Source organism: Meles meles, chromosome 13 (genome assembly GCF_922984935.1).
Source record: "Meles meles chromosome 13, mMelMel3.1 paternal haplotype, whole genome shotgun sequence".
Classification (NCBI taxonomy): Eukaryota; Metazoa; Chordata; class Mammalia; order Carnivora; family Mustelidae; genus Meles; species Meles meles.
This window is the reverse complement of record NC_060078.1, coordinates 28,982,141-28,991,411: the sequence shown is the minus strand read 5'-3', so window position 1 is coordinate 28,991,411 and position 9,271 is coordinate 28,982,141. Positions and strand designations below refer to the sequence as shown.

The 9,271-nt window shown below is 39.0% G+C and overlaps 1 non-coding gene and 1 pseudogene across 1 annotated transcript; both read right to left on the bottom strand.

The window, feature by feature from the left end:
• Positions 1–864: 864 nt before the first annotated feature.
• TRNAS-UGA lies at positions 865–946 on the bottom strand. Its single transcript has one exon. It is a non-coding gene; the product is annotated as a tRNA-Ser (tRNA).
• A 2,460-nt stretch (positions 947–3,406) lies between these two features.
• LOC123955593 lies at positions 3,407–3,744 on the bottom strand (annotated as a pseudogene).
• Between the last annotated feature and the right edge of the window lie 5,527 nt (positions 3,745–9,271).

Below are 9,271 nucleotides of genomic sequence, written 5' to 3'. Positions count from 1 at the left end.
AAAAAAGTATCTGTTAAAAATATTAAAACCCTCCCAAATTCCACTACCCAGAGGTAATAATTACTGCTAACATTTTGATTATTTCTTTGCAGCCCATGTAGTCCTTTTTTCCCCATTCTTACCACAAAAATGATTCCATAAATAGTTTAACAAAAATGTGATCATAATATGTATTGTTTTTCAGTCCGTCCAAAATTTTGCATTTGACAAAACTGAGAAGGGCTTTTTATGTCACTATCACTGTAGTGGCTACATGCAGTGCTCCATTCTGTGGATGTATCTATCATGGTATAGATTTCAAACTTTTGAACATTCTTCTTTCCCATTTCATGCAGTGGGGGAATTGTTAAAGGTAATTCTGGGATTGAAGTAGTAGCATTAGCTTTGCCATTAGTTTTTTTTTTTTTTTAAGTTTTAATTTTAATTCTGGTATAGACAACAATGTTTTATCAGTTTCAGGTGTAGAATATAGTGATTCAATACTTCCATACATGACCCTGTGCTCATCATCTATTTAACAGCGCCCCCCCCCCCCATCAGTTTTAACGTGATAGGTTCTTTAGGCTGTGACAGCCCCAAAAATTGCGCCAATATTTACCTTATTTTATTTGTATTTTGTCAACATTTCTTCACATTGTGGAAAAAGATCCTAAAACCGTTATCTTACTGGTTAGGACAAAGCAAGATTTTTCCCTTTAGTATAAACAGTACGTTTGTGGGGCTGACATTTACTGGCTTTCCTTTAACACATCAGACTTCTCGGTAGGCGAGCCATTTAGCTAGCAGGAAAGGAAATGCAGCAGTTAGTAACGATTATCATTTAATGGCATACATAGAAAGAGGAAAATAGAAGCTACCGGCTTCCGCAGCGAGCAGGGTTCGAACCTGCGCGGGGAGACCCCATTGGATTTCAAGTCCAACGCCTTAACCACTCGGCCATCGCTGCCACGGAGGCGAGACCAACGCAGAAACACTTTAGTGCAATAACTGCGCGCACGCGCGTCAAACCCACTAAAAGGCGGAGCCTACAAACTCCCCAGCCCAGTTCAGAGAGGCGTCAGAGGTTGACCGCTCGAATTGTGTGAAAACGTGGAAACGGAGAAATAACAGAAACTCCCTCAAGTAGTTTAAGTAAACTTTAAGTAGAAGGTCTGGGAAACCCTACCCTTCGCTGAGCTCCGAAAATCGCCAAGTTGCCTGGCTTCTGGTCGCCGACTATATTTTTGCCCTCCCACTTCCTTATTAGGTAATCGAGATAGCTGTGAAACAAAGACCTATCCCATTCAGTGCTGCGGGCCTGCGCTCTGGGAAATTTCTGCGTTTCTGTGGGGGCGTGCGTCTTCGGCGGCGTTCCTGAGTTGCCCGCGTCGCTTTGAGCCCTCCTCTTTATACGGAATGGCGGGAGGCGGGAGGACTCGGGTCGCTGTCTGTGGCCACACATGTCCCGAGCTTCTGCCCAAGCAGCCCTCTCTCTTTCTTCCTCAAGGGTCCCTGCTGGAGGAAATCCGGCCCCAAGTGTGGTCTCAGGTCTCTCAAGTGTTGAGGAGCATTGGACGTAGTTTGAGAATCAAGTTCTGCGAATTAGGTCTCCTTTCTACCTTTAAATACCATTATTTTCGCTCCTCAGCACTACCCCCCCCCCCCTTTTTTTTGAGTTACTTAGTTAAAGGTCTCAGAAGCGGGTAGGTCGGTACTATGCCGCCTACATCAGAGAACAGAAGCCCGGGACCCGCCCTTGGGTCTGCGCTGCCGACTCCAGGGCGCACGCGCCGCTCCTTATCCGCGCACGTGGAGGACGCCGCCCCCTTCCCCCCAGCCGGTTCTATCTGTTGATGCAAGATTTGGTAACAACAGCAGTAACAACAGCAACAACAAAGGCAACGTTTTACTAAATTTTAAATTTCTTCTTAAATTTAAACTTTTAAAATTCTAAAAGTGTTCCTGGAAAGAAACGTCACCATCTCTCGAATAGTGTTACAGGAAGGCAAATCCTTGCCTTTTGGAAACCCGGTTGTTGGGTGACCTCACTTTATGTGTGAATTTTCTCGAGACTTTTCAGTGCCATTTCTTTTTTTTTTTTTTCCATTTTATTTATTTTTTCAGCGTAACAGTATTCATTCTTTTTGCACAACACCCAGTGCCATTTCTTTTAACCAAATTATGGTGCTAGGTGTCTAAACCTATTTAATTGCGGAAGGGAAATATAATACTTAAGAGTTATAAGAGTGCTTTCTATTGGGTTTGAAATGGTTTTTAGAATTTTTATCATTGTTTTTAATTTGGCAAAAACTGGTCCCAGTTTCTCTGTGAATCCTATATGTGAACAAAGCTATTCTCGACCATCACAGGCATAAGTTTTATCATGTATGTGAACTTTATTTGGCCTTTTCCAGTAGAGACCATCTAAGAAGGAATAAATTTCTGTCCTTTATTCTTGTTCTTAGATTATACATGTGCTGTGCGATAACCTTCATTTACTCTTACTACTACATTAATTTACCTTGATTAGGAAGTCTTTTTAAAATTTTCCCGTGCAGTGAAATGGTAATATTTACTGAAAGCTTTCTCTTCCTTAACTTTCCCTTCTGTTAGGAGTACTCCTCACTTGTTTAAAAGCATGACAATAGTGGGAATTGATTATGGTTAAATTGGTTTAACCAAAAAATCTACCCAGAAGGTTTCATGCTCATTTTTTGTTTGATTTTGAGGAGAAGGGAATACTGCAAAGAAAAGAATCTATTACAAATTAATGTGTATTTGGTGAGAACAACTGTGATTAAAATTTCTTTGCAAAATTTCAGAAGTGAAATAACTACATTAACGTTTAATTTTCAGCTTATTTGAATTAATGTAGGCTTTTCAAAAATGAAATTCCTTTTTCCTGATTTATCATATTACGAAAATGAGCCAAGAGATCAAAATAATTACAGGTTTTCAAAAAGCATGAATTTATAAATGAATTCTTTCAGATTCAACCTTAGGTTTTTAGCATTGTCATTTAGTGCAACGTGTGGCAGCTAAGGGAAAAAGAAGCAAAATACATGTTTCCGGCACAATTATAACAAGTGTTTTATGATTCATGACAGAAATATCATAAAACATTGATTTTCAACCATGGACATTTTACTCTGTAAAGTTCCCCTGGTGATTCTGATTGCCTCCTCTTCTACACTAACCCCACTTTTTTTTTTTAAATTTAATTTTTTCAGTGTTCCAAGATTCATTGTTTATGCACCATACCCAGTGCTTCATGAATTAACGTGCCCTCTTTAATACCCACCACCAGGCTCCACCACCTATCCCTCCAACCACTCTCCCCACTCTAAAACCCGCAGTTTGTTTTTCAGCGTCCACAGTAACCCCAGATTATTTTTATTTTTATTTTTTTTAAAACCATGATGTTTATTGTGACTAATTGCTGAAATCCTTAAGATGAACAGGATGCTGCAACAGCTGCCCTCTTGGGCTTAGGTGTTGTTCCTTCACGGAATCCGTTCCTGAATCTGCGGTATACAATTTTTAGGTGCCGCATTCGACTGGTCCCAGTGGTGCTTCGTCTTTTACCCTTGGCACTCCAGTTATACTTTCTCTTGTGCTTGGTGGATAGCCGCATTTGCCACACGTGGACCTCTGAAGGTGGTAGGCCTTTGAGCCACAGCGGAGGCACAACGTGTGCGTCTTATTGCGACGCTTTCCAAATGATGACGTCCCCTTTGTCATCTTGTTTCTGCGGCAGGCCCCAAAGAGCAACCCCAGATTATTTTATGTGGAAGTTTTTTTTTTTTAATTTATTTGACAGAGAGAGATCACAAGTAGGCAGAGAGGCAGGCAGAGAGAGAGAGAGAGAGAGAGAGAGAAAGAGAAGCAGGCTCCCTGCTGAGCAGAGAGCCCAGATGCAGGACTCCATCCCAGGACCCTGAGATCATGACCTGAGCCAAAGGCAGCAGCTTAACCCACGGAGCCACCCAGGTGTCCCTATGTGGAAGTTTTTATCAACCTAATTTGATGTGGAAGGCAAATATCTGTGGCTTTCTCTAAAAACCTCTCTGGATGCTACTTTCAAATGCAGAATACTAAGGGGAATGGGGCATATGTTTAGGAGCAGATGGGCTCTTTTTTAGCAATCAAAATTTATTTTGAATTATTTTGTTGGTTTTATTTTTGGATAAAAAATCATACTTTTAACATTAGAAGAGACATTAAAGCTAGTCTAATCCCCTGGCCCCCCCCCCTTTTTTTCAGACAGGAAATTGTGGCCCATGAATGGCTTGTCCAAGGTCATGTAGCTAATTAGTGGTAGATTCAAGACTGTAATTTGTTATATTAGCCCAGTGTTCTTACTAGATTTTTTGTGTATTCTTTTTTTTTTTTTTTTAAAGATTTTATTTATTTATTTGACAGATCACAAGTAGGCAGAGAGGCAGGCAGAGAAAGGAAGCAGGCTCCCCACTGAGCAGAGAGCCTGACACGGGGCTTGATCCCAGGACCCTGGGACCATGACCTGAACCAAAGGCAGAGGCTTTAACCCACTGAACCACCCAGGCTCCCCTTTCATGTATTCTTTGTTAGTCTCTGGCCCAGTGGCGGGCAGATCAAGAAGTGTGTATATCAAGAAGTGTGGTTATTGCACAGCACATATAGACAGAGGCTACTGAATAGGAGAGAGTTGTGAGTTGAAATTTGAAGGCCTATGAGATGTCAGATACTGGATATATCATGGCTGGTGAGGTTTTTTTTTGTTTTGTTTTTGTTTTGTAAATTCCAGTGTCCATCCTCTCAACTAATGCTGACACTTCAGTTGTGCTTAAAGAAGACCACTCCTCCCCCATTGGATGCAGCGCTACTTCAGCTGTTAATCAAGGTATCCCATCCTCTCCTGGCCAAGAGGTAGGCATATGACTTGTATTTTTTAATTGCTGCATAACAAATTACAAGAAGTTTGGTGACTTAAAACATGAATTTATTATCTCACAGTTTCTCTGTGTTAGGAGTGTGGTTATGGATGTGGTCGTGGGTTGACTGGGTCCTCTGCTCAGGGTCTGACCAGATCTCAAGGTGGTGACAGGGATTTGATCTTGTCTAAGTCTTGGGGTTCTCTTCCAAGATCACTAGCTATCAGCAGAAATCAGCTTCTGTGGTTGTAGGACTTGCTGACTGTCAGTGGAGGATCACTTTCAGCTGCTAGAGGCTGTACCTTATCAACAACATGATGATTGGTTGTAGGTTGGTTGGTTCTTTAAGGCCATCAGAAGAATTACTCTCTAGTTTACTACAGTGGAATTTCATGTAATATAATGTAATTGCAGAAGTGACTGTTGCATCATGTTCACAAATCCAGCTCAAGTGAGGGGGATTATATAGGGTGTATACATACAGCTGGTGCAGGGATCTTGGGAGCCATCTTAGAATCCTGCCTACCATGTAACTCAGGCTGGACCAATCAGATCCTCTCTAAAACCCCGTTCTTTCTGTTACACAGTTGTATTTTTATGGACATCCCACACAAAACACATACATAGTAATCAATGAAAGGTGATCAGAGACTGGAAATTTTACCTTAGCTGCCTTATGTACTTTGTACCTCATTTGAAAGAAATAGAGTTGACAACAACTGCAGAATTTTAGAGGCTCACTCACCATTCAGGTTTCTTGAATTTAATTCTGTACTGATTGCTGAATTACTCTAGCTATCCATTTTAGACAACATATGAGAGAATTAGTTCAAGTTGGCCAAAAAAAAATTACAAAGTTGTTGGCAAGAAAACCCTAATGAAGGTTTAGCTAATAGGTTTACAGGCATCATGAAAAGTGATGGAAATAAATATGTAATTGCTGCATTGGGAATGATTGTATGTTTGAAGCCTAGGCAATTAATTGTGGGTTGCTTTATAGTCATTATGGTACTTACACATATATGTTTGAGGGAGACTGGAGATATACCCTGCTCAGCACTAGAGCAACTTATAGGATTTTCCTACCTAATTGGTCCCCTAATGCCATGCCAATTAAGAATTAAGAAGTAGAATCAAGACAAATGGAATCTTCTTTTTCTTTTTTTTATTAGAATAGAACTTTATTGGTGGCATCAAGATTTTTAAAAATTATTTTATACTTTAAAGTATGCAATAATTTGATACATTAATCTGTTTTTAAAAGTTTTTATTTTAATCATCCAGTGCTCATCATGACAAGGGCACTTCTTAATACCTATCACCTCTGGTCCCCACCCAATTTTCCTCTGGTAGCCAACAGTTTGTTCTCTTTAGTTAAGAGTCTGTTTCTTGGTTTCTTTCTCTCTCTCTCTTTCTTTACCCCCTTTGCTTATTTGTTTTGTTTCTTAAATTACATGAGTGAATTCATATGGTGTTTATTTTTCTATGACTGACTTATTTCCTTTAGCATAATACTCTCTAGCTCCATCCATGTCATTAAAAATGGGAAGCTTTCTTTCTTTCTTTCTTTTTTTTTTTTTTTTTATAAATGACTGAATAACATTCCATTGTATTTATATATCACATCTTCTTGGGGCACCTGGGTGGCTCAGTTGAGTACCTGACTGTTGATTTTGGCTCAGGTTGTGGGATCAAGCTGTGTGTTGGGCTCCATGCTCATTGTGGAGTCTGCTTGGGGTTCTCTCTCTTCCTCTGCCCCTCCCCCTGTGCACTGTCACACATTTGTGCAAGCTCTCTTTCTCTCTCTCTCAAATAAATGTTTTTATTTCTTTATTTTTATTTTTTTTAAAGATTTTATTTATTTATTTGACAGAGAGAGATCACAAGTAGGCAGAGAGGCAGGAAGAGAGAGAGTTTTTTCCAGAATAGCTATATCAGTTTGCATTCCCACCAACAGTATGAGAGTGTTTCTTTTTCTCCACATCCTTGCCAACACCTGTTGTTTCTTGTGCCTTTGATTTTTAGCTCTCCTGACAGGTATGAGGTCATATCTCATTGTAGTTTTGATTTGCCTTTCCATGATGATAAGCAGTGATGAGCATCACTTTTCATGTGTTTGTTGGCCATCTGGATTTCTTCTTTTGAGAAATGTCTGTTTTCCTCTCCTGCCCATTTCTAATTGGATTATTTGTTTTTTGGGTATTGAGTTTTATAAGTTCTTTATATATTTTGGATACTAACTCTTTTTTTTTTTTTTAAGATTTTATTTATTTATTTGACAGAGAGAGATCACAAGTAGACAGAGAGGTAGGCAGAGAGAGAGAGGGAAGCAGGCTCCCTGCTGAGCAGAGAGCCCGATGCGGGGCTCGATCCCAGGACCCTGAGATCATGACCTGAGCCGAAGGCAGTGGCTTAACCCACTGCGCCACCCAGGCGCCCCTGGATACTAACTCTTTATCAGATATGTCATTTGTAAATATCTTCTCCCATTCCATAGGTTGCCTTTCAGTTTTGTTGATTGTTTCCTTTGTTCTGGAGAGGCCTTTTATTTTGATGTAGTCCCAGTAGTTTATTTTTGCTTTTGTTTCCTTTGCCTCAGAGAACCTATTTGGAAAAAAGTTGCTATGGCCAATGTCAGAGAATTACTGCCTCTGCTCTCTTTTATGATTATTATGTTTTCAGGTCTCAAATTTAGGTCTTTAATCCATTTTGAATTTATTTTATGTTTGGTATAAGAAGGTGGTCCAATTTCATTCATTTGCATGTAGCTGTCTGGTTCTCTCAATACCATTTGTTGAAGAGACTGTCTTTTCCCCATTGGATATTCTTTCCTGCTTTGTTGAAGATTAATTGACCATATAATTGTGGGTTTATTTCGGATTTTCTGTTCCATTCTGTTGATTTATGTGTCTTTTTCTGTGCCATTACCATACTATTTTGATCATTACAGCTTTGTAAGATAACTTGAGGTCTGGATTGTGATGTCTCCAGCTTTGCTTTTCTTTTTCAAGATTTCTTTATCTATTCAAGGTCTTTTGTGATTCCATATGAATTTTAGGATTGTTTGTTCTGGTTCTGTGAAAAATGCTGTTGGTATTTGGTAGGGATTGCTTTGAATGTGTAGATTGCTTTGGGTAGCATAGACATTTTAACAATACTTGTTCTTACAATCTATGAACATGGAATGTCTTTCCATTTCTTTGTGTTGTCCTCAGTTTCTCTCATCAATGTTTTATAGTTTTCAGAGTACAGGTATTTGGTTTGGTTTGTTCCTAGTTATCTTATTATTTTGGTGCAATTGTAAATGGTTTTGTTTTCTTGATTTCTCTTTCAGCTTCTTCATTATTGGTGTATAGAAATGCAACAGACTTCTGTATGTTTCTTTTGTATATTGCAACTTTACTGAATTTGTTTATCAGTTCTAGCAGTTTTTTGGTGGAGTCTTTCAGGTTTTCTATATACAGCATCACTTTATCTGCTAATAGTGAAAGTTTTGCTGCTTCTTTACCGATTTGTTTGCCTTTATTTTTCTTGTCTGACTGCTGTGGCTAGGACTTCCAGTGTTAGGTTGAATAAAAGTGCATCCTTGTTTTTTTCCTGATTTCAGGGGAGAGGCTCTCAGTTTTTCTCCATTGAGGATGTCGTTAGCTGTGGGTTTTTCATAGATGGCCTTTATTATGTTGAGGTATGTTCCCTCTAAACAGACCTTGCTGAGGGTTTTTATCATGAATGAATGTTGTACTTTGTTAAATACTTTTTCTGCATCTATTGAAATGGTCATATGGTTCTTATTTTTTCCCTTATTAATGTGATATGTCACATTGAGTCTATAGCCATACCACTCTGAACGCGCACGATCTCATCTGATATGTCACATTGATTGATTCGCAAGTATCAAATCACCTTTGACTTGGGAATAAGTTCCATTTCATCCTAGTGAATGATTGTTTTCAGTCTGTTGTTGAATTTGGTTTGCTAATATTTTGTTGAGGATTTTTACATCTATGTTCATCAGAGATATTGGTCTATAGTTCTCTTTTTTTGTGATGTCTTTTCTGGTTTTGGTATGAGGATAATGCTGGCTTCATAGAATGCATTTGGAAGTTTTCCTCCATTTTCTATGTTTTAGAGTACTTTGAGAAGAATAGGTATTAACTCTTCTTTAAATGTTTGATAGAATTCACCTGTGAAGCCATCTGGTCCTGGACTTTTGTTTGTTGGGAGTGTTTTGATTACTGATTTAGTTTCTTTGCTGGTAATTTGTCTGTTCAAGATTTGGTATTTTTTGCCAAGTTGCCCTTGAGAGATGTTTTCCCCATTTGTATTTATACCAAAAGTGTCTTAGTATTTATGTCTCTATACTCTTGACCTTCTTATGC